Source organism: Marmota flaviventris, chromosome 3 (genome assembly GCF_047511675.1).
Source record: "Marmota flaviventris isolate mMarFla1 chromosome 3, mMarFla1.hap1, whole genome shotgun sequence".
Classification (NCBI taxonomy): domain Eukaryota; kingdom Metazoa; phylum Chordata; class Mammalia; order Rodentia; family Sciuridae; genus Marmota; species Marmota flaviventris.
Window position 1 is genome coordinate 135,913,695 of NC_092500.1, and position 24,873 is coordinate 135,938,567.

The 24,873-nt window shown below is 33.8% G+C and overlaps 1 protein-coding gene across 4 annotated transcripts in view; it reads left to right on the forward strand.

Annotated features, from left to right (window-relative positions):
• Tusc3 (tumor suppressor candidate 3) overlaps positions 1 to 24,873 on the forward strand; it is a 219,032-nt gene that overhangs the window by 3,472 nt on the left and 190,687 nt on the right. The window contains exon 1 of one of the 4 annotated variants that reach the window (XM_071609234.1): positions 3,389 to 3,474. The exons of the other annotated variants lie outside the window; for them this stretch is intronic. The gene's annotated coding sequence lies outside the window, so the exon portion shown is untranslated. Of the gene's footprint in view, positions 1 to 3,388; positions 3,475 to 24,873 lie in introns of those variants that run through there. 4 annotated transcript variants of the gene reach the window in all.

The window sequence follows — 24,873 nt, forward strand, 5'->3', positions numbered from 1 at the left end:
CTGGGAGATTAGTAAAATATTTGCTTAAAATTGTTCAGCTGCCTTTGACATAATTCTGTATGCCATTAATGTTTTTAAACATGTTTTACACTGGATGAATGATATCTAATTTCTAGTGTCCCAACTGTGAAATAGAAATTTTACTTAGAAAATGATAACAAGGAAGAAGATGGAGGTAAGCAATAGAAGTTCCCTTTAAGCAAAGAACTTAAGTGGAAGAAGTATGCAAACATTTTAGAAATGCAGAACAATTTTACATTGATCTGCATACATATAAAAAATAGATGATGCTGATGTCAGGCAGTTGTTTCATTTAGGTTAGATTAAGTGTGTGATAATCTTTGAAGAATGATTGAAAATGACAAGTCTTACTTAGAATAGCCAAATGTGCCTGTCCAAGAGCTCCAGTTTCTTGGATGATGGCAGAAGGTATGGTATTCCTGTATCACGGCATTCCATGAGGAATGTGGCACAGAATTCCATGACTTTTAGGTACATGAATATATTACAGCACTAGAGTTGCCAGAATATCAACATATGCATTGGTTCCTTGAGCTTTAATTGGTTCAGGGCAGTGTAAGAGGGCCAGGTGATCCTCAGGTATGTAGTAGTTGAATTACAGGAGAGCAACCTTGACTGTAGGGAACCCACATATTTTAAAATGCACGAGCTTTTTAATTTTTTTTTTTTGTACCAGTGATTGAACCCAGGGGCGCTTTATCCCTGCATCACATCCCCACCCCTTTTTATTTTTTCTTTTGAGAGAAGGTCTTGCTAAGTTGCTTAGTGCCTTGCTAAATTGCAGAGGCTGGCTTTGAACTTGTGATGCTCTTGCCTCTGCCTCCTTAGCCACTGGGATTACAGATGTGCACTACCAAGCCCCCTTTTTTTTTTTTTAAATAGAGAACTCTGTCTTGACTAAGACATATATTATAATTTAAACATGATGGCTTTATGCTACACAACATCCTTAAAAAGATAATCCAAAACCAAGTTAAGTCTGTAGCTCCACTCACAAGTTGTGTAGAAACCCACGAAGAATTATCTCTTGGAGAAATTTCATCAAAAAGGAACATTTTTAGGATATTTTCTTACAGGTAAATATACCACTGGCATGTATAGTCCCATGTATGTGCTTAATTGTATGTGTATGTCATCGAGAAGGATGGAATGGAAATATGTAACACAAAGCAGACAATATTAACACTTAACCTTTTGTTACATTTACTTTTTCATTTTTTCTCTTTTGCCCTAAATATTTAGTAATTTGAATGCCAGTGCAGTCTCTTATGCCCGTGACTGATGTTGGTTTCTTCACTGTATTAGACTATCATGATTAGATTATTTGCATAAGAATTCCTCTTGGAGCATCATGGTAATTCTACCAAAATAGAAAATTTACCTTTGGTTAAGTGTAGGAGTAATGTGTTCCCTGCTAGAAAATGGGTAGATGAAAAAAATGACTATTTGTTGCATAACAGTAGTGTGAGTGTGTGTGTGTGTGTGTGTGTGTGTGTGTATGTAAGTGTGTAACAAATGGATAATACTTCTGCTGATCTCTATGTAGTTTTTATTTCTGTTGTTAGGACAAGATTTCTGCAGTTCCTCAAATTGAGCATATCTATTGAGCATATCATCCTTTCCTCTCTCCATGTGGTCCATCTAATTTCTCATTGCTATTAACAATGTTGTTTTATGGGAAACAAACTTTTAATGTTCAAGAGCTTCATTTTTTTTTAATCTAACCACCTGCCAGTATAATACATCTTTGCAGTTTTTTTTTTTAACATTTATTTAATTGTAGATGGATATAATACCTTTCTTTCTTTCTTTATTTATTTAATGTGGTGCTGAGGCTTAAACTCAGTGCCTCACATGTGCTAGGTGAGCACTGTACCACTGAGCCACAACCCCAGCCCTCTTTGTAGTTCTTAAATTGCATTTTGCAGATAGTATGTAGAGTCTGTGTTTACAAGATTTCTTGTGGAATTATACATGGATTTAAGGAGAGAATTTTAAAAATAGGGTTCCTGTTATTATACATAAATATGTAAAACATTTAAGTATTTGGGTTGAATATTAAAGCTTCAACATTGTTATTTAGAAGAATAGATAATTGTTGAGAGCCATAGCCGAATGTGCCCCAGCAAACTTCCAGCTGCCAGCTGATGATTGGCTCACAGCGACCCCAGCAAACTTCTAGCTGCCAACTGATTGGCTCTTCTGTGGTGATGCTCATTAGGTTGTTTCCCTGCCCTTTCAGACCACAGAGCTGCTCATTGGGGGACTTTTTTTTGGCTCTGCCCACCGGCCCAGCCAGTTGGCCTCAAGAGCAGGAGGAGGTGGGGAGGTTGAGAGGCTTGTGGGAAGCCTGTGGTGGCAGTTGGGCTCTGAGGGTTTTTCCTGAAGAGCTGTGTGGTGCGGTGTGTGTGTGTGTTCTAAAAATAAAATTCGTTTCTTTTGACAAGTGGCTCCTGAATTGTGCCCAGCCAGACTGCGGCAGATAATACTTTTTTCATAGAAATTATTTTCTCTCTGCCTATCTATATTTCTCTTTAACTCTGGAAAAAAAAGATCATGAGCTAGCTTATTGAGTGTTTTGGAATCTGTAACTTAATAAACATTTTAGTATAGAATAGCATCCTGAAGAAATTAATGAGCTGAAGACAGTTTTGAATAAAAGTAAGTCCTTACTGACATATTTAATAAAGTTTCTGTTGATCATCAAAAATACCTATTGAGTTTTATACTTGAAAATGTCAGAAATTTTCTTTTTGCTTCATGTTACCTTGAGAAATCAAGTAACTGTGATGGAAAGGGGCAGTTCAGTATAAGTTAAATAAATGTGGTATTGATTGTATTTAATGCAAATGTTTGTTGCTTATTTTATATCTTTTAGAGATGGTTTATTTAGATGTTAATATTATGTGACTTAAGTTTTGGAAATATTTTGATATTTTTGGCTCTGTTTGCAGACACAGACAGCTATTGGCAAGTTAGTTCACATGAGTGGTAAAACTTATTTTTTGTAATTATTTATAAATTGTGTAATCTGTTTAAATTTTAAATAGAGTGTAATACCTTAGTATAAATTCCTGAATTTGGTAAATTGGGAGTTGAAAATAAGTATTAAATTATATCAGGAAAAGATAAAGAAAGTAGCAATATAGTAGACAGGATGCAAGGCCTTTCACTTAATTAGATTATTGAAATGCATTGCATGTTTGTGCCCTTCCAAAATTTATAATTTGAATTCCTAACCCTAATGTGATGGTATTAGAGGTATTGTGATGGTATTGGAGAACCTTTGGGAAGTGATTAGGTCCTGCAGGTAGAATTCTTATAAAAGGCACCTGAGAGTTCTTGTTTTTCTGCTCTGTGAAGATATAGTGACAAGTCAGCATTCTGAAGAGAGCCCTTATCAGAACCTGACCATGCTGGCACCCTGATGTTGAACTTTCAGACTCTAGAAAGGTGAGAAATAAATCTGTTTTTTAAGCTCCCCAGTCTAAGGTAATTTGTTGTAGCAGCCTAAATTGGCTAAGACAGTTATATATAATTTTCACATGATGGTTGTGGCAGATAGTCTTGTTTGCCTGACTTTTGGTTTGGTTTAGCTGGGATTATTGCAAGCTCCAAGTAGTAATTTTTATTAGTCAAAGATCATCATGATTTTTCCAGCATCTTTCAAATTGTTTGAAAAGTGAGCAGATGATACAATTTTGGGTAAGTTTCTTTGTTCTTAAAGGATGCAAGAAGATAAATTTTCTCTGTCTTTGAGTATGTGTATGACAGTGGGATGCTTGAGTTGCTGATCTCAACTTGTAATTATGATGGTACAAGCTTGAAGCAAAACCTGTGGAGGAAAATAATAAGAATATGAGGTCTTGATTATGTAACTTAGCTAACCTTGTTATTGTTCTAACTCTGGACTCTTGTGTTCTGAAGTTAAATAAGTGTTTTAGTCAGCTTTTCTCGTTGCTGTGACTGAAAGGACCCAACCAGAGGGAAGGAAAAGTTTATTAGAGGGCTCACAGTTTCAAGATCCTAGTCCATAGAAGGCTGGTTCTATTCCTTGGGGCTCTAGGTAAGGCAGAATATCAAGGTGGAAGAGTGGCTGAGAGAACCAGCTCACATGATGATCAGGAAGCACAGAGAGAGAGGTCTCCACTTGTCAGATACAACTGTATACCCCAAAGCCACACCCCCAATTCCCACCTCCTCACTTCAGTTACCACTCAGTTATCAGGGGATTAATTCACTGATTGGGTTAAGACTCTTACAACCCAATTATTTCTCCTCTAAACCTTCTTTCATTGTCTCACATGTGAGCTTTTTGGGGACACCACATTTAAACTATAACAATAACCTTCCTTATTGTTTAGGAAATTTCAAATTGGATTTATAGTTGTATCATAAAGCATTCTGCTAAAGAAGAAATTACTGAATTAAAGTTTTTTTTTTTTTTTTTGTATCAGTGATTAAGCCTAGGTGCTTTACCTCACCCTTTTTATTTTAAGACAGGCTCTCACTCAACTCAGCTGCTTAGGGCCTTGCTAAATTATTGAGGCTGGCATTGAACTTGTGATCCTCCTGCCTCAGCCTCCCAAGCTGCTGGGATTACAGGTGTGTACTACTGTACCCAGATGAATAGAGGGTTTTGACCCTGTTTTTACAATTTGTACACTTACCGTTTTACTCTAAAGTTCTCCTTCTACTCTTAGCTTCATAACCCTATTTATGAATTAGTAGAGGATTATTTAAATATTAGTAGATGATTATTCAAGTGTGCATAACCCTTTCTGATCCTTGAATCTCAGTTTCTGATCCTTGAATCTCATTTGTGCAGAAGTGAATTTTTCCATGTGTTTCTTCTATTGATAGAATTTTGTTTCATTGTATGTTTGAAATTCTATTTAAATATTGTATGAACCAAAAGTTTTTAATAAAAATACTGTAAGCTTAATATGTGTCTTAAAAGCTGCTAGCCCAAGAAAAGAGTGGAAGAGTAATATATGCCTCAGATATATTTTCTGTATATGATGCATTTTACATGTGAATGCTTTTAAAAATATTTTGTGTGTATAATAGATGAGCAGGTGGTTTCATTTTAAAGGCACACCAAATAAAATACAGGGAAATACCTTTATTTTGAAAAAAAGAAATCATATTTTAGTAACATTCTTTTGATTAACACTTGAGTTAGTATTAGACAAAACTAAAATGGATTTCTTAAGAAGGTATGCTGATTGGGTCATGTTTTCTTAAAAGCTGGAGTTCTCAAGGGGAATAAAGGGACTTTTCATCCTGATGAAACAGGAGTGATTGTGCTCTGTCTTGCCATTGTTTCCAATACATTTTTTTTTTTTTTGGAGTCTTTATGGGAAGGAAGGGTGGCTGAATCAACGTTTAGCACTGTCATAATGGCATTCTAATTCAACTTCGCTTCCAACTGACAGCCACAGGAGTTGCATGCTTTCATCCTGGAGCACAGTGCACATCAAAATAGTAACTATAGAATTTTTTTTAATACTACATTATACAATGTAGTGAATGGGAAATGTCAGATTTTGGGCTAAATAAGGAAGCTGGGACTAGAAATAAGGTTTGCTGACACCCGAGTTTTTGTTTCTATATTTCTATGATCTGTTTTAAAAGAATTTATGCTGTCATGGTATTTCCTCCTTTAACATTGTCATATTATTTTATTACTGTCATTATTCCTTCTTTTATCTTTACATAGTTTATCATTTATGGAATTCCTGTTCCAGGGAACTTGTTTAAATGTTTTGTTTTTTTTTTTTTAATTCCAATTTAATTTGTTTCAAATGTATCTGTATATGAGTTGGATATCACATAGGATGCCTTGTGATGATTCAAAATATGTATACATTGTGTAATGTTTGAATCAGATTAAATATTTCCTTGAACATTTTTTATTTATAGTAGAAGCATTCAACATTCTTCTAGCTTTTTAAAATACACAATACATTGTTGTCATCTATAGTCACCTTACTGTGCAGTAGCACACCATTACTCCTAGCTAATATAACTTGGTGTACCCATTGATCAGCCATTCCCCATGCTCCCTCCTGCCTCCTTTCCGTAGCTGCTCACTACCAGAATCAATGTTTTAAAATTATATTCTGCATATGAATGAGATCATGTAGTACTTATCTTTATGTGCCTGACTTAATAGTTCCATCCTCATTGGCAAAAATGACAGGATTTCATTCTTTTTTATGGCTGAATAGTATTGTATTGTGTATATGTACCTCATTTTCATTATTCATTTAGCAGTTGATAAACACTTGTGTTGTTTCCATTTCTTGTCTACTGTGAATACCCGTGCAATAAACAAGAGAGTACAGAAGTCTCTTTGACATATTGATTGAACTTCCTTTGTGTATATAAACCCAGTAGTAGGACTGATGGATCTCATGGTTTTTGAGGAACATTTATTCAGTTTTCCATAATGGCTGTACTAATTTACATTCCCACAAATGTGTGCAAGAGTTCCCTTTTTGCCACATACTCATCATCACTTGTTATCTTTTTGAGAATGATCATTCTTATTAGGATGAGGTGATATTTCGTTGTGTTTTTTTAATTTTTTTTTTTTTAATGATTAGTGACACTGAGCAACTTTTCATATACTTGTTGCCGGGTTGTATGTGTCCTGAGAGATGGCAATGTAGTCTGTTGCTCATTTTTAAATTGGGTTACTTTTATACTGTTGAAATTTGGAGTGCTTTATATATTCTGAATATTAACCCCTTGTGAAATGTATAGTTTGTAAATATTTTCTCTCATTCTCTAGATTGTCTCTTTGTTCTGGTGGTTATTTCCTTTGCTGTTTAAATGCATTTTAGTTTTGTGTTATCTCATTTGTCTCTTTATGCTTTTGTCTCCTGTACTTTTGGGATCTTACTGAAAACATCCTTGCCCATTCCAGTGTTTGAAAGTTTTTCCCCTGTTTTCTTCTAATAGTTTCAGGTCTTACATTTAACTCTATCCATTTTGAATTGATTTTTGTACTGTGTTAGAGATAGGTTTCTAGTTTCATTCTTGTACATGTTTTTTTGAACCCAAAGAGCGACTGAAGATATGGCAGACAAGTCTTTTAAAACTTCTTAAACTTAACCACTGTAAGAGTATAATTTATAAAATTAGACCATTTGTTTCTTTGTGAAGTTATTTAAATAAATGAAGTTAGGCTCAGGTAACCTTAGATCACACCTAACATCTAAAGGATTTAATCTATATAGTTAATAATGTATGAGGGGTAAGGTTCTATTCTGATTTTCTTGCCCAAACTGTTATAATTCTATCACAGATAAAACACTCTCACACATCTATTTGCCAAATGCAGATATCTGGACACATTTCTCTGAACCTCAAACTTTTTTTTTTTAATCGCCTCTGACCCACCTCAGCCAAAGATATCTGCTGGGACTTCTCAGGAGAATTCAATCTTTGAGGAGTACAGTTTAAATACCAGTGGCCTTGTAGGACACAATCTAAAATTCTTTGCATGATCTTTAGTGCTTTTTCCTGTATGAGCATTGGTCTACCTTTCTGTTCTGTACCTAACCACTCTTAAATGCTTCCTACCAGTATTAATTTAGGTGAGTGACCCTTCTCCGTTTTGGATGAAGTGCTTTTTGATGCTTGCCTAGGTGAATCTCTGTTTTGTTATAGCCTCATGTGCAGTGTTGTCTGTTGTCATTCTCTTTATTAGATATGCCCTTTGAGGAGAAATTGTTTTTTCCCCCCATAGCATATTCAATCATAATGCCTTATGTTTGGCAAATGATTAGTAAAGTTGTTTTGGTCAAATTATTATATCTAAGCCTCAATTTCCTTATCTGTGAAGTGGATATAGTCTGATAGATCCAACTATAGAGTTGTGAGTCATAAATGAGATGATAGTGTAAGTAGTAAAATCTGGTGCATAGTGAGTGCTTAATGCATGTTAGTTTTGGTGCTGAGATTGGTGAATGAATTCTGGGTGTGTAGTATGTGTTTTTGTCATACTGTTGATTTAATCATTGTGTTTTTTGTTTTTGTTTTTGTTTTTATGGGTACCAGGGATTGAACTCAGGGGGCACTTGGGCACTGAGCCACATCCCCATCCCTACTTTGTATTTTATTTACTCACAGGGTCTCACTGAGTTTCTTAGGGCCTTGTTTTTGCTGAGGCAGGCTTTGAACTTAGAATCCTCCTGTCTCAGCCTCCTGAGCCACTGGGATTATAGGTGTGCGCAATGGCACCCAACCTAATTATTGTTTACTTGGGCCTCCAGGTCAGACCTGTGATACTTTATATAACTTGCTTTGGTGTTTCTCCCTTTCTCTGTTGGGTTCTTATTTTATTTTTTAAATTTCATTTTGTTGTGATTTTTTTTGGCACTGGGGATTGAACCCAGGGTGCTTAACCACTGAGTCACATTCCTAGCCCCCCTCCCTGCTTTAATTTTGAGAGAGGATCTCATTAAATTGCTTAGGGCCTTTCTAAATTGCTGAGACTGGCCTTAAACTTGTGATACTCCTACTTTAACCTCCCAGGTCTCTGAGATTACAGGTTTGCCCCCACCATGCTGGCTTTGTTTGGCATTGTTATGGATGGAATTAAAGTGAGAAAAGCAGATAATGTGAAGTCTAGCCCTATTGCTTATCTTTGCAAATTATTAGTTTAGATCATAATTTCTTTTTTTAGAAGGAGTTTAATCGCCTCTGACCCACTTGTACCTGGTTGTTTTGAAGATGATCAGAAGTTACCAACCCATGATGGAGATTGTGCAGCTTTAATTATTTTAATTACTGATGTTTGGAGCTGTTAGTGCATGCATTATAACCTAAACTATTTTGATTGTTTCTTAGATTCTTGACATCCTTCACTTTTTAATACAGTTTTAAATATTATTGTGAGACAATGTAATTTGACTCAGAAAATAATGAAGTATTATTAAGTTATTGGAGGGACTACTCAAATTTGGAGTTCTAGAGAAGAGATTTGAAATATACACATTAGTTGTGATTTTGACAGTTTTCAGTAGGACTTTTCCCTTGGTTAGGTGACTGTAAGTATTTCTTAAAAGAGAAATTGTTGGTCTGGGGTTGTGGCTCAGTGGTAGAGGGCTTGCCTAGCATGTGTGAGGTATTGGGTTCAATTCTCAGCACCACATATAAATAAATAAATAAATATCCATCAACAGCTAATAAAAATATTTTTTAAAAAGAAAAGTTGTTAGGCAATATTAACAGTAACCGTCATTCTTTCATATCTTCCAAGGTCTCAAACCAGTTTCCTAATGATAGGACAGTTTCATGAATCAGATAGACCTTTTAATATTTATATTATTTTCTAGCTGTATGAAATATTACTTCTGTTTATATGATCTTGTAGAAATAGACAACATTTGATCATTTACTCTAAGCAAGTGTTTGTATAGAAGTATTAGTTTTAGCTAAATTTGTTATAGATTGACCCTTTAAGTTGTGGGCCCTTTTGTGAGATGTATGACAATATGAATTCATAATAGTTTATAGTTTCATGATAAAAATATACCAGTAATGTATGATTTTTGAATGTAGGTTATCAAAACCATTAGCAAGTAGAGAATATAATTCATTTTTAAGTAAACTTTCAGGCCTTAGATAAAAGTGGAAAAACAGCATCATTGACACTAATTATACAGGAGTCTGGCTTCATGGATTTTTGAGATTAAAAACTTCTCAGTATTATTTTATAAATGGGATATCGTTATGCAAATACTGTATGAGGTTAAGTACAACAGTGATTTACTGACTACTATTATCTCATAGTTTTCTTCTGAGATGTTATCATTTGTGGATTGTACATAAAATGCCCTGTTCTAAAATAGTCTTATCTCTTAGAAAATGTGGTATAACTAAATAAAACGGCTTTGCAGTTTTTCTTTCTAAGACTCTCATATTCCCCTCTTAAGCTGAATAATCTATGAACATTAAGAAACAGGATATGAGTACATGGGTGGTTTGTGAGTATGTTAATTTAAAACAAACACATAATAAATTGCAACAAATGGCTTAAAGTTACACCCAGGTCTTGTCTTATAGTTTCTCTATAAGTCTGGGTATAGCATAGCTAAGTTCTCTGTTCAGGGTGTTAGGAGGCTGAAATTTAAATGTGGTTTGGTTCCATTCTATTCTAGATCTCCAGGTCTTTTTTTTTTTTTTGTCTCATCCAAGTTATTGACAGAAGTCAGTTCCTATTTGTTAGGGAGTAAATTTCATGTTTTCTTGCTGTCTGTGCTCTCTGTTCTTTGCAACCAGCCTCAGATTTTCTCTCTCTTTATATGCAGTTCACAACATTGCTTTTCAAATTTTTTCTGGGCCATTAGGATGACTTTTCTGATACTACCTTTTAGGATGCTCACCTGATTAGGTCAGGCCCACCCATGACAATCTTCCCTTTTAAATAACTGATAGATCACTGACTGAACTTTGAATCTGGAAATATTTACTGTAAAGATCAACAAAATTTCGGAAATGATATTCCATTGCATCTCAGATTTTGTCTGTATTCTAGGGGAGAGAATTATGTAAGAATATGGGTCATTAGGGATTATTTTAGAACTCTCTCTACCAAAAGTGAACAAATTAGATCTTTTAAATATTTATGTACTTTTAAATGGTGGCATAAATATGGGTATTGGTGTATAGCATGGGAGTATTTAATATGAGACATTTATTAATGACTGTAAAATAAACGTATTAAAAATATGTGCATCAATCAGGGTTCAGTCAAAGAGACACAAGGCCACAAAGAGTTGAGTATATGTATCTATTTATCTGGATTTGTTCCAATGTCTTTACCTTTCACAAAAGTGGGAACTGATTCAGTGGTCTCTGCAAGGCTCTTGTGTGCATGTTGGTGCTGGAGCTAGTGGTCCTTGACCAGGTAACTGGGAAGGGCACATAACTGTAAGGTGGGGAAGAATAACAAGCTGGAACCTATGAGGATGGACCAAATTATCCTCAGAATGATTTCAGAGCTCAGAGTACTGAGAAAATAGTTATTCACAAAAATAGTTGTAAATGATGGTTATTAATTTAAATAGCTCACTTATCTTGCCGTCTCAGCATACCCATTAAACTAATCCAAAAGTTTGAAAGAATGATAGACATTTTTTTCCCCATACGGAAATGAAAAATTAAAACCCACAATTAAGATGAACACTGTTTCAGTGTGTAAAGCAATTGTTTGGTGGAATATGATTTTAAAGTGTATTTTCTTACATTAAAAACTTTATAGAAATGTTCTCCTCCACCTCATTATAGGATAAACAGTTATATTTCTAGGAGATATTTATTTGAAGCTTTACAAGTAGAAATAAGTGTATTTATTTTGAATATCAGGTGTAGTTTTTTATTTCTATGACATATATCTATATAAGCCTAATAAAATGAATGCTGTTTTCAAATTGAGCTTATTAATAATATTATAGACAATATCAGATACTTAAGATGGACTACTCATTGCTTTTGAGTTAACAATCAGCTAAAATAAAAAAATAAATGATCTGATATCTTATTTGACATATTTGTATATGCATCTTACCTTCACTGAGCTGCCAAAACACTGATATTATTTAAAAAATTATGGTATTTTTTTCTCATTACTAAGCCTGAATAGTATAGAATCGAAAGCTAATACTTGAATAGAATTAACAGTTTATATGTATGCTCTACTGTTTTGAAAGATACATATATCTTTTTAATAATCAGGTTTCTTTGTGCATATCAGTGACTATTTGTAATATTTGTTAGCAGCTTTGAGAGAACTACTTCTCATGTTGTTTTCCTGCTGTGCTTTCATACTTTAACCAGATTGAATTATATATTTTTTTCCTAAAGTGTTTTGCTGGTTTACCAGAGATATGTAACATTATCAGTTTTCTCTTCTTTAAGGTGTAAGCTGGATGGCATTTCCTCATGTCCCATGTTTAAATAGGGCCACCTGACAAAGATCTGTGTCATTTCTAATGTGACCTGTGAAGATTCCTGGGTGCTTGGACTGGATTGTCCATTATCACCCTGTTTTAACACTCCACCACTTGGAGTTACAAGTTTCTCTGTGAGGTTCTGAGATAGTGTGCCACTGAGACATAGAAGATATAAGGCAAGGAGAGAGGCTCTTGTTCTTCACAAATAATTGAGACAGACTCATGGCCAGATATAAGTTTTTTTCCCCCAGTATTGTTCAGGAAGGCCAGGATGACCATTGTATTAGTTTCCTATTGTTGCTATAACAAATGAAAAATTTTGTGACTTAAAACCACAAAATTAATTATGTTAGTGGTCTGAAAGTACAGTGTTGCCTCACTGGGCTAACATCTAGGTGTCTGTAGGGCTAGCTACCTCAGGAAGCACTTAAGGGAAAAATCTGTTTTCTTACTAAGAGAGATGGTTTACTGAAAATTAAATATTAAAACAATCTGATCTTTTTCTGTATTTTAAAACATTTAATTTAGAGTAGTACATTTTCCTTACATTTGCATTTGTGAATGTATTGTATAAGGAAATTGTGTCCATCATGTATTAAAAAATTATTCTCTCAGCCTTCAGTCTAATGTAGAGATGTGCATTTGTAGCATCTTCTCTGGACTGTGGTATTAGAATATGGTATTGCTTGAACTGTGGAATCAGAATATGGTATTGTTTACATATTTAGAGCAGTGGCCTCATACAATATACTTTTTGCAATGTTCAGACTACAGCAAGAAATTCAGTACCTATTCTTTAATAGTATTCTACTCTTTCTGAGGTCCAGCAGTTTTATTGCCAGTATATTTTTCCCAAAACATTTAAAGTGTTTCTGGAGTTCAGAAGTAAATTTCAATGACTAGTGTTTGGGGGAACATAGCTTTTAGCATCATCTTATTTATTCCTCATGGCTTTTTTTTTTTTTTCTTTTTGGAACAGGTGATATTGTTACCATTTTAAGATGAGGGAGCCTAACTCAGTTCAAAGATTTTTATCCCAAGGTAACATAGTTGATAAGGGAAAGAGCAGGGTCTCAAACAGATGTAAGTTGTTGATCATCTACCTCTGAAGTCACTACTTTTTTCTTGATATATGTACTTCAGAGTGGGCTTGTGTACCTTGCCTCACAGAAGATGTGTGCTCTTAGCATGAATCCTATTTTAACCTTTTAATTGATGTTGTATATGTTGAATATATTCTTGGCTAAGAAAATGGTGTAGCAAACTGGGAATCTTCAACAAAGGTTTTAGTCAGATAGTCTTTAAATTATCAGCTTTGGATCTTCATTAAGCCACCATATCTTTCTGGGTCACAGTACTTTTATCAGTAAAACTAGAGATGAACCAGATTCAAGGATGTCTTTGATTTCCCATATGTTACCATTTCTTTTAATGAAAGAACTGAAATATACTTCAGGGAAGTAGAGAAAGTTTTATTTTAAATACTTTAAAATTTATTTATTTTCAAGGGAGCACTGAAATTAATATTTTTTTCAGTTAAATAAGTATGTCTCCTAGCAGTGTTTCTTTACTTAGCTACCAAGTATTAATCATTCTCTCAGTGCTCTCATAGTACTCTGAGTCATGGTCTTTGTCAAATGTTATTAGTTTAAGGTTCTTTATGTTGTTTATCTTCTAATCTTCTATATAACCTGGCCCATTATCATGCTCACAGTTAGTTCCTTGCTTAAGTATTTGTTTAGTATTTAAAGCAGTAGCAATTATTTCTCCAAATAAGATTCACCTTTAATTAAATAGTACTTGGGAGGAGGCCAGTTTATGAAATACAGTTTAAGTGATGTGTAATATTTCAAAATAGTGAAAAAGGATTTGGAGATCTTTCTTTAAAATTAAACCAAACTTATGAAAAAATGTTAATTGATTGCATTCTTAAAAACTAGCTTTTAATTCTAAGTAGTCATGTTTTATTGGAATGAACAATGAATGAAATTAAATGTGATAAATTCTGGTGTGATTTTTGTCAATAAATTATATGATAGCATAGTACATTTTCAGTTAATGTTTAACTTTTTCAGCATGATTCTAGAGGTCCTTTCTGTGGAAATATTTTTTGTTTTACTAATTTTCTCAGGTGCTGCTTTGAATTCTTTGACATTCATGTCATTCTTTATTGAAGTATGTAATATGATTATTCTTGTTGACTTGCTTTTTTCACATGTTGTAATTTTTTTTCTTTTTTGAACCTGGGGGGTTTGAACCCAGCCCTTTGTGCATGTGAGACAGGTGCTTTACCTGGGAGCTACATCCCAGCTCACACCTTATAATTCTTTACTTTACTTTGCATATAATTTGAGCAATTCTCTTGTATCAGTTTGTAAAAATCAACTTGATGAAATTCTTTGCATTTATAATGTTGTAGTCAAGTATGGGAGTGACCAAAAAAGTAGTATGGTATGATGAACTGGGATAGAAGCTGGAGGGGAAATTTAGATGAATGTCTGTGATTGGTCCATTTGAACTAATAATATAATTATCTTTTTATTGTCTATATAGCTATGTGTGTGTGTGTGTGTGTGTGTGTGTGTGTGAGAGAGAGAGAGAGAGAGAATGTATTGAATTAACTGTGGCATATGCAAGACTAAAAACCACTGTATGTTGAGATGAACGATTTATTTATGTTGCTAGTAATGAAGGACATGTTAATGTTTGATATCTATGTTTTTGTCCTCTGTAGACCTCCCTTTCCCTTCTTTTTTTTCATCATAAGAAGTTGCTCCTTTATGGCCACATATTATTAGGCCAGGCTCAGATCTTTGTCAATTCTCTTGTGTCTTGCATAGGATTGGCATAAGATTGGGCTAGTGGCTAGAGCACTCCCTGGAGTTTTTCTAAATGGAACTGGCAGGAAGATTGCTTTGCTGATTAGTTTATGAAGTTGGAAGAAAGTGCTTTTTTAGATTATCACTTTTGGCACAGAAAACACTCATGTTTAGTAGCTAAGCTGAAACAAAGAGGGGATATTTATTCAATAAATATTTAAGTACTAACTGTGCCAGTTTCTATGCCACTAATATAGAAGTAAAGCATAAAAAAAATTTGTTGCCATCACTGAGCTTCTATAACTAGAGGGAGTATTGACACCATCAAATTCTTGGGTTTAGTTCTTCCCAAAACCATATTTTTCTCTATTTTTTGTCATATGATGTTATCAAGTCTCTTTTTCTAAACTGGATTATATTAGGCTTATGTCATTTGTTAATTCCAGGATTTTTGAAAAATATAAAAGAACATTTTAATTTTTTTCCTATTTTTATTAAGAATGTAATCTAGAATTTATGTGAATTCTGACTGATGAATTTGGGTAAAATCCTAATATTTTCACATTTCTTTCAGTTTTTGGTATATGGCTGTTATCCTATTTTTTCTCCTATTTCCATTTTAAGCTTTACCACATTGTTTTCTGGTAAGACACATTTGTTGAATTCTTTTTTAGTCGTTCAGGAAAATATATTTGTTTGGTAAGCTTTTAAGTGAATATACATTATCTAATACTTTTTATTGATTGGTAAAAATATAGCAATCTTAATTGAAAATTTATCTGTATTCAAGTAGAATAGATAAAAAAAGATTTATAAATAATAAATTTTGGGTTGTATATACAAAGCATTGCTTTTAACGTTTGTTCAGAAAGAGACTACAGATTTCAAAAAGTTACTCATATTATCACTACTTATGTGTTGTTTATAGCTTTTCCATTACATTGTAAATTCTTGGTTACTTCTTAGTATAGTTGAAATGATGTGTACATCATGTCTTCTCTGAATAGTAATTTTTTTTCACAGAACACCTTAGCACATATTTTAGTCTTTTTCTAGTGTTAAAACAATATTTTTATAACGTGTTCTATGTGTACTCATGTAAAAAACATATGTAATTGAATGTTGACTGATTTTCTTAATTATACTTGATGGAAATTTGTTGAAAGATTGTATTATTATTTAGTTTGAGTATGCTGCAATTATATTTACAGCATCTGAAATTGTGTATATTCAAATAGGAACCTATGTTTCCCCCCATCCCCTTTGTTTATCTTAAGAGCTTAGGAGAGGAAATTTGGAAATGATTTTTAAAATCATGTAATTGTTTGGATGTAATTAAAGCAGGCACTAATATTATATATTATTATTTCTTAATTAAGTTGAACTACTGATAATTACCATTTATTACATGCCTATAATGTAAGTATTTTGTATGTACCCTATTATTTAATCACAACCTTAGTATGATTTTAATTTATAGATGAGGTTAAGAGATGAAAATGTTTTATAAATTAGGATAATTTGCTCTGAATCATACAACTAGCAACTCTGCGAATATTCACGTATGGATTTGACTTCAAAATTGTTCTGAATCAATTCTTTTTCTTTCTTTGCTTCTCATACTGAAGGGAGAAGAGAGTGAATGTGTACCTTTCGGGATATTGAGGTGTAACACAAAGCCACCTGATTGTTTAGAATATCATTATGATCTTTTATTTTATATTGAAATTGTTTTGCAAACATTGTTTTCTATTTCACTGTCAGTTTAGTCCTTTTTTTTTTTTTGTACTGGGGATTGAACTCAGGGCCACTCGACCACTGAGGTACATCCCAGCCCTATTTTGTATTTTATTTAGAGACAGGGTCTCACTGAGTTGCTTAGTGCCTCACTTTTGCTGAGGCTGGTTTGAACTTGAGATCCTTCTATCTCACCCTCCTAAACTACTGGGATTACAGGCGTGCACCATTGCATCCAGCTACTACTAGTTTAAAAAAAAAACAAAACTTTTTAAATAATATTCTCAGTTGACTATAAGGATGGCATCAGGATGGTGTACTACATTTTTCTTGGCATACTATCAAGTCATACTCTAGGGATAATTCTGCAAAGCCATATGGTCATATCTACATCTGGAGTAATTACCAGCTTCAACCATAAAGGAGTTGTATATGTCAGTTAACGGCTCCTAAACAAGTGTGATGGGCTCTGCTAGGTTGGCTTGCTGTACTTCCAATACATTCTGCTGCTCAGGAGCCAAGTGGATTTAGGGTAGTGTGTTTGTTATTCAGGGCACAGCAGACGTCTGAACCAGAGCCTGCCATTGAATCATTGGGTCTGTATCATAGCTGAGAAACCCAGAGTTTAGGGACCCTAAGATATTAAAGGAGTTGCTTTAAATCTCTCCAATTTTTGCCTTGCAGAAGATATAGCTTTATTATTCTGGTCTAGGAAACAAATTCTGTCCTCTGCCTCAGAGGGAAACTATGCTTCTAGGCTATTTATTATGCAAATGTTCTTGAGAGAGATTTTGGAAGAAAAGCTGCCCTGAGACATGCAGAAAGGTCATGGAGAATTATTTCCCCAGGACATGTTATCAAGAAACTTCCCTGATTGTTCCAAAATGTAAGGGGGGAAAAGCACTTATATTCATATTAGTAGAAGGTAGAGAATGAAGAAGGTGGGTAAGCCATTTCTTTTTTTAGGTAACTTTAGGTGCATCCTTGCCATTTTGAGGTCATCATTTGTTCCTAGAAATTATTTCAGACATTTTTGTTTGAAAGTTTATCTATCTTATGTGAACTTAGGGCAATTTAAGAGACATTAACAATTGATGTGTATTCAATTGTTAACCTGCTTAAGTCACCTGTTAGTTTTTATCCATTAATGTACAATAAATCCCTCCTTCTCCCTCTTTTTCCTGCCCAGAGATTTGTCCTATTACATTGTTCATCACTGTCTCAAAGTGTGCAATTACAGATATAAATAAATGAGTAATAGAAAATTGAATAGTTTGTAGAATTGTTAGGAGGCATCATTCTTTAGTGCTCTACTTTTATCTTTGTTTTATTGTCATCCTGCTCTCAATTATTCATTCATCAGACTCACTGTCTTGCATAGGCTCTTCCCTAAAAATGAAATGTTATTTTTTACTGTAAGACATTAGGTTACGGTGGGTCTGGATAATATATGTGTTGTAGTAAAGCATTCAGCCACTTTTAACTCCATCAGAGTGATTTTTTAAAATTGGTAATTCTGGTTGCACTACCTCACCAAGCTTACTTTTAGGGTTTTGACCCTTGGCTCTTTCTATAAGAGCTAGTTCTCATTTTGTAGCTGGCATTGTCTTATTCCACTTGAGAATTTGAGTCAGTTTATACTATATTAGAAAAATAGATCAAACATTTTAGGTTACATTTACACTTTGTGTCCAAATGGGTTTTTATCTGGGTGCAAATCACTTGGAAAACATCTAGAAAAATTAGCCAATTAGAACCTAAATAAACATGTTCAGCTTTATGCTTTCAATTATAAGGAATGTCTCCTGCTGTTAAACTGCTCTCTTTTTAGTATATTTTAAGGTTATTTTGAAGGAGAAATATATATACTAACTTTGGGATGGTTATTTTCCTGCAGAGTTTTCACTTTTATTTAATTTTTTTTCTTGAAGTAATTGTTTGGAAAATTTTTAAATTTTATTGTAAGGTTACTCATCAAAAACTAATTTTTAAAATACAATGCATTGTAATTTAAAGGGAACATTTAGTGGGACATATTCAGTTAAATAAATTTCTGTGTATATATGGCATGTAAATATTTTTATATTTGGAATTAACAGGAATTTTGTGAAATGCAAGGGGCTGGCGTTGTGGCTCAGTGGTAGCGCCTCGCCTAGCAAGCGTGAGGCCCTGGGTTCGATCCTCAGCACCACATAAAAACAAATAAAGGTATTGTGTCCAACTACAACTAAAAAATAAATATTAAAAAAATTTTGTGAAGTGCAAAAGTACATTTCATGTCTTCTATTATGTTTTTGAGGTTAGGGATTAAACAAAGTGTCTCATGCATACTAGGCAAATGCTCTACTGCTGAACTACATCCCTAGCCATGTGTTCTCTTCTTAAGAATTTGTGGTTTTAGGAAAGACAGTCTGCCTTATAAAGTTACCAATGTTGTATTGAAAGATTTCTAAACTGGAATTATTTGAATTTATTTTGCAGTGATTATCCAAATTTGTTATTTTTCAATTCAAATGGAATATTTTCACAGCAGCTAGTTTAAATATTAAAGAAGTTAAATATCTAATGTGTGTGTGTTTATATAGTTTCATTGTAAGAGAATAATTCATTTTTTATTTCAAACATTCTTTTGAGGTGTATAGCAGTTCCCACTTAGTTTTGTTATCATTTTCCATGGTTTCAGTTACCTCTGGTCAATCATACTCCAAAACCATTAAGTGTAATATTTCAGAAATAAATAATTCATGTTTTAAGTTAAAAACTTGAATGATGGATCTCACTAAATTTTGTATTTTGAGATGGGGTCTCACTACATTTAAATAATTCATAAATTTTATGCATTCTGCTGAGCACCATGATGAAATCTTGCAACATCCCACTTCTTCCCTTCTACAATGTGAATTATCCATCATATCCATGGTGATATGCTATTGAGCAATTAGTCATGTAGTAACCCTCTTGGTTTCAGGTAAGAGAGAGAGAGGGGGGGACAGGGACAGGGATAAGGAGGGAGGGTAGAAGGAGGGGGGAGAGAGAGAGGGAAGGAGGGAAGAACTGACCTCTGGGGATCTTAAAACCTAACCCCAGTAGATTAGGGAGGATTACTGTTATTTCTTTTCTAAATATATAGTGCATATCATTTTTTGGTAGTATTATATGTTTAGACTTTTAAGAGATACATTTATTTATGTCCAATATTGAAATTAATTTTGAACTGAAAGGGTTATAAAAGTGAATCAGACACTTATGATTTATATAACATAAATAAATTTTATAAATCTGTATTAATAGCACATTGATATAATAGCAATTGAATAAGATACTGATTTCAGATTTTGAGACTGATGTCAGTTTTTTAAAAAAATATAAATGATGCCAGATATGGCTGTATACGCCTCCAAACTACTCAGGAGGCTGAGGCAGAAGGATTACAAGTTTGAGAACAACCTCAGCAATTTAGTGAGATCTGTCTCAATATAGAAAGTAAAAACATGGGGATGTAGCTCAGTGGTGAAGCACCCCTGGTTCAACCCCAGTACCATAATTAATTAATTAATTAAAATATGATTAACTGGTTTATTTGAGCCTCTTATCACTAAAGTTTCCCATTTAACTTTTTCTAAATAAAGTTTTTTTTTTCTAAATAAATTAAAGCAACAAACCAGAGGTTTTGAATGATTTCTGAAGAATTCTTTCTCACTTAGATATTGGAGTCTGGCTTATAAATTTATTAGCTGATGGTCTGTCTTGCTTAGCTAGCTAATTAGGCATCTAATGCTTTTTATGTAGGTATGAAATTTGGGCTAAGTTAAATACATTGTTTTTTGTGAGGAATGAGACAAACCTGTTTTAATAAATTCTTTTTTTTGTTCCAATACCTTTTTATTTTGAGATGGGGTCTCACTACATTGCTCATGATGACCCTGAACTCCTGGTTTTAAGTTATCCTCTTGCCTCAGCCTCCTTAATAGCTGGGATTGCACCATGCTACTTGGGAGTTAATGCTTTTTTACTTATTGTTTGTAAATGGATTGAGGATGCTTTAATGCTGTAATGAAGGACATTTTGACTACTTTAAATATGAGCAACTGCATCTTAAGTTTCTGAAAATGTGTGTTAACATTTTAAATGACAGTTAAAGATTAAAGAGTCAAAAAATTTAAAATGCTATAAATAACATATAGCTGGATGACTATATAATTGATAAGTGAAACTGCAGCACATTTGGGAAGGAAGGGAAATGCTAGTAATAATTACCCCATAGCAATAAGAATAAACTAGAAATATTTGAAGCAAATCTAATACAAACAGACTGAGATGTTACAGTGTAAAGACAAAAGTTAATAATATATTTTGTTGTGGATATATTTTAAAAGCATACTTGTGTTTTACACAGGACATCCTAGCATTAAAAATAGAAATCATACTTTGTTTTAATATAGTCATGTCAGGGCAGTTTCATTCTTTTTAGAATTTTTGAGGTAGAAAGCATCTTTTAAAGTTGGTATTTTTTATTTGGTTATTGTCTTACTCTATTTTCTGCTGTTACAACAGAATTCCACAGACTAGAGCAATGTGTAAATGATATTAGTTTATTTAGATCACAGTTCTGGAGTATGGGAAATCCAAAGAGCATGGTGCCAGCTTTTGATGAGTGCCTTTCTACTGTGACACTATATCTTAGAAGGACAAGCAAGTATATGTAAAACAGAGTCATATGGAATTCATTGTTTTTATCAGGAACCCACTCCCGTTATAACTAATCTACTTCCACAGCAATGACATTAATTCATTTATGATGACAGAGCCCTCATGGTCTAATAACTTCTTAATATTACCAGCTCTTTTTTTGGTACTGAGGATTGAACCCAGGGATTCTCAAACACTAAGCCACATCCCTGCCCTTTTTTTATGTTTTGAGACAGGGTCTTGATAAATTGCTTAGGGCCTCTAAGTTGCTGAAGCTGGCTTTGAACTCTTCATCCTCCTGCCTCAGCCTCCTGAGCTGCTGGAATTATAGGTATGCATCACCATGCCTGGCTAGCATTACCATCTCTTAATACTTTTTTTTTTATGACAACTAAATTTCAACATGAGGTTTAGAGGTAACATTCAAACCATAATGTTTATGTTTTATAATTTTCTGTTTATCTATATTCTGTATTTGATGAGTCATTGCTATTATACTTTTAATTTTTCAGGAAACTTTAGTTTTTCAAGAACAGTTTCCTTTAGTTCTTTGAATATAATAGCTAATTTGAAGTTTTTCTGTTGCTTATATTTTTTTCCTTTAACCTATATCTGCTTAAGATTTTTCAGTTTGTGTACTTCTTTTAGTTATTTTTATGCATGCTGTTTTGAAAACTGGACATTTTAGATAAGAAATTTTCATAACTGTAGATTCTTATTAATCCCCCTTTCCCTCTGGCATACTGTTTATTTTATTTTTTATGTTTATTTGGATTACTCATAGTTCTGGATGAATTTTTGTGGAGTTTGGCTGCAGTATATAGCTTCTGATTTTAACGGTCAGCTTCCCACATCCACTTGTTTTTATTTTTAAGCCTTGCTTCCTAGAATTTGCCAATGACTGGTCAGAAGTGCGTACCCTAGAGGCAGTAAGTTTTCCATCTTTTGCCAGTTTCTTGGTGTGTGGTTTGAGGAATGCTTTGAAAGTTCAGGGACTTTTAGCCAAGCTTACCAACTGTCAATTATCTTTTCCAGCGGTTACTGAGTAGGTTCATTCTGTGGCCTTCTAGACTAGTAGGCATAAATGCAGTCTTAGAAGAATTCCTTTTGGCTATGTTTTTCCCTAAGTGTTTTTTGTTATGACTGATATGCTGTTTTCACTGTTATGAGTATCTAATTGTTGCTGTAATTGCTCAATACTTTAATCTTTGTTCTTTTGCATAATTGCAGAGGCAGTACTATATATGCTCTTCCTGGAGATCCTCTCTTGTATTTTCCTGGAGCTGAGGAGGAGAAAATGGTAACCCTTTCATCCTAGCAGGAGGAGTTAGAACAGGATAGTAGCCCATGGTCGTCTTAGCTTGCCCCTCTTGGGAAAAACTAGATCTAGTAGATGGATATGACATAGGTGAATATATATACTCGATATAAGGAAGAATTTTGAAATGTCATTTGTTTTGAAATGGAGTTGGCTGCTTAGTGAGAGAGCAAGCTAAGTTTTACCAGAAGTATTCATCTTTGCTGATCAACTGTCAGGATAGTGCACAACGCCATGTTGTGTAGGAAGTTTAATTAAATTATTTCTATTCCAGTGTCAATTATTCTGCTGCATAAGGGAATGGTAATGAATTAATAAAGAAATAGATATTTTTTCTTGGACAACTCTTGAAAGCATACATTATAAGAAGCCAAGTCTTTTTATATCATAAACCATTTTTTAAAAAAATTGAGATGAATCTTAAATGAAGATAAAGTTTTAGGAAGGAAAAATCAGAAATGATTATAAAGAAGGTTTAGTATCACTTATTAATCACTTGATGGATGGTGTAACTATTCTCTTTTGTAAAAGAATGTTGTTTAAACAGGTACTTACAGGAAGTCACATCAAACCTGGTGGCTTAACTATTGTACTATTTCTGTGGGAATTTAATATATTTAGATGTTTAATTGAAGTTAAACTTATTTAATATTCTTGTAATATTCTTAATTGTGAGCCTCATAATAATATTGTTAATACTCAGTTGCTAATAGTTAGTATGAGTAACTTCGAGGACAGGTGTGTTGGTGCCTATTTAATTATAAAATTGTCAACTAGGCAGAATGCTGAAGTAAGGCAAATTAATTCAGGAAGATTGGTTCCCACCCCCTGCTTTTTGTATTATATTGTAAAAATGAGAAAATATTCCATGTATGTGGAAGAAGTCTCTTAAAAATTTTCGTACCAGCTATGATTAATTTGCTCACTTATCATTCTTTAAATGTGCACAAGCACTCTTACAGGTTAGGGGAATCCAAAGGTGAAGACAGTTCATTGTATTTAGAGACTCAGTAGTGTAAGCACTACAGTAGGGTCACTTTATGACCTAATAAGAAATCCCTGTCTCTGCAATGGAAATGGAAAATCTTCATGGTTAGGCAATTGACTAAATTTAGCCTTGACTAATGAGGGGAGTTTGACGTGATGATAAAGGCTGCAGCTTAAATCTGGAATTTGTGTGTGTAGGCGGTGAAGTTGGTGAAGGAGAAAAGTGAAATGGAGTATCACAGATGATAAGAATAGAATTCACAAAGGTACAGCAATGTGAAACTACCATTAGTTTAGAGAATTTCAGAAAGTAGGACCCGTTATGTGTACAGGTTTTTATTGGAAGTCTTGAAACAAAATTTTGAAATTTTATGTTGTTAGGAAATGTGAACACTTTGAAGGATTATATGCACATGTATAAGATAAAGCATATCTGCATTTAAAGAGGTAATTCTATAGAAGTATTGAAGGAATTTTGAATCAGAGGTACTCCAAAAAAGGATTCTTGGGATCTAGGTTATGAATATACTAGTTTGGAAGAGATAATGAAAGACTGATGGTGTTTGTTTAAAAGCAATGGAGAGGAGGTGATAGAGTAAAAAATTCACCATTTCATCAGTTAAACATCCAGCAAATTCACTGGCATTAAGAATATAGGTATGGGAGCTTTATTAGGGGGCACATGAGTTCAGTTTTTGATAATGGCATTTGAGACCCTTGGCAGTTTTATTTAAGGGTCAGGAGAGATAGGAAGATTGGAGATTGATAATAGGTGTCATAATTGTGTAAAAACTGATAAAGCTGTGTAAGTAGATGAGATCTCCTGGGGATTTTTTTTTTTTTTGGACCAGAGATTGAGCCCGGGGCACTTAACCTCTGAGCCACATCCTTAGCCTGAGTTTTACTTTGGGACAAGGTTTCACTGAATTGCTTAGGGCCTTGCTAAGTTGGTGAGGCTGGCTTTGAACTTGTGGTCCTCCTGCCTCACCTTCCTTAGCTTCTGGGATTACAGGTTTGTAGCACAATGCCTGGCTTACCTGGAGAATTCTTATGGAGTGAGGAGAGCAGATGGCCAGAGAAAACAAATTTCTGAAGAAAACCAGTAAAGGCTGAGAAGCAGCCAGGGAGGTAGGAGGAAAATGGAGAGTGTGGTATCACCAAAAATTGGAGAAGATTTTTGAGGGAATGATTAATGGTGCCAAATAATATATTTAGATAAAGCAAAATCAGAGAAGTATTCATCATATTTGCTAGCTAAGAGGTTATTTGTAAAGAACAGTTTAAGGGAGTGATAAGTAGTGAGGACTGAATATTGTGGGTTAAGGAGTAAATC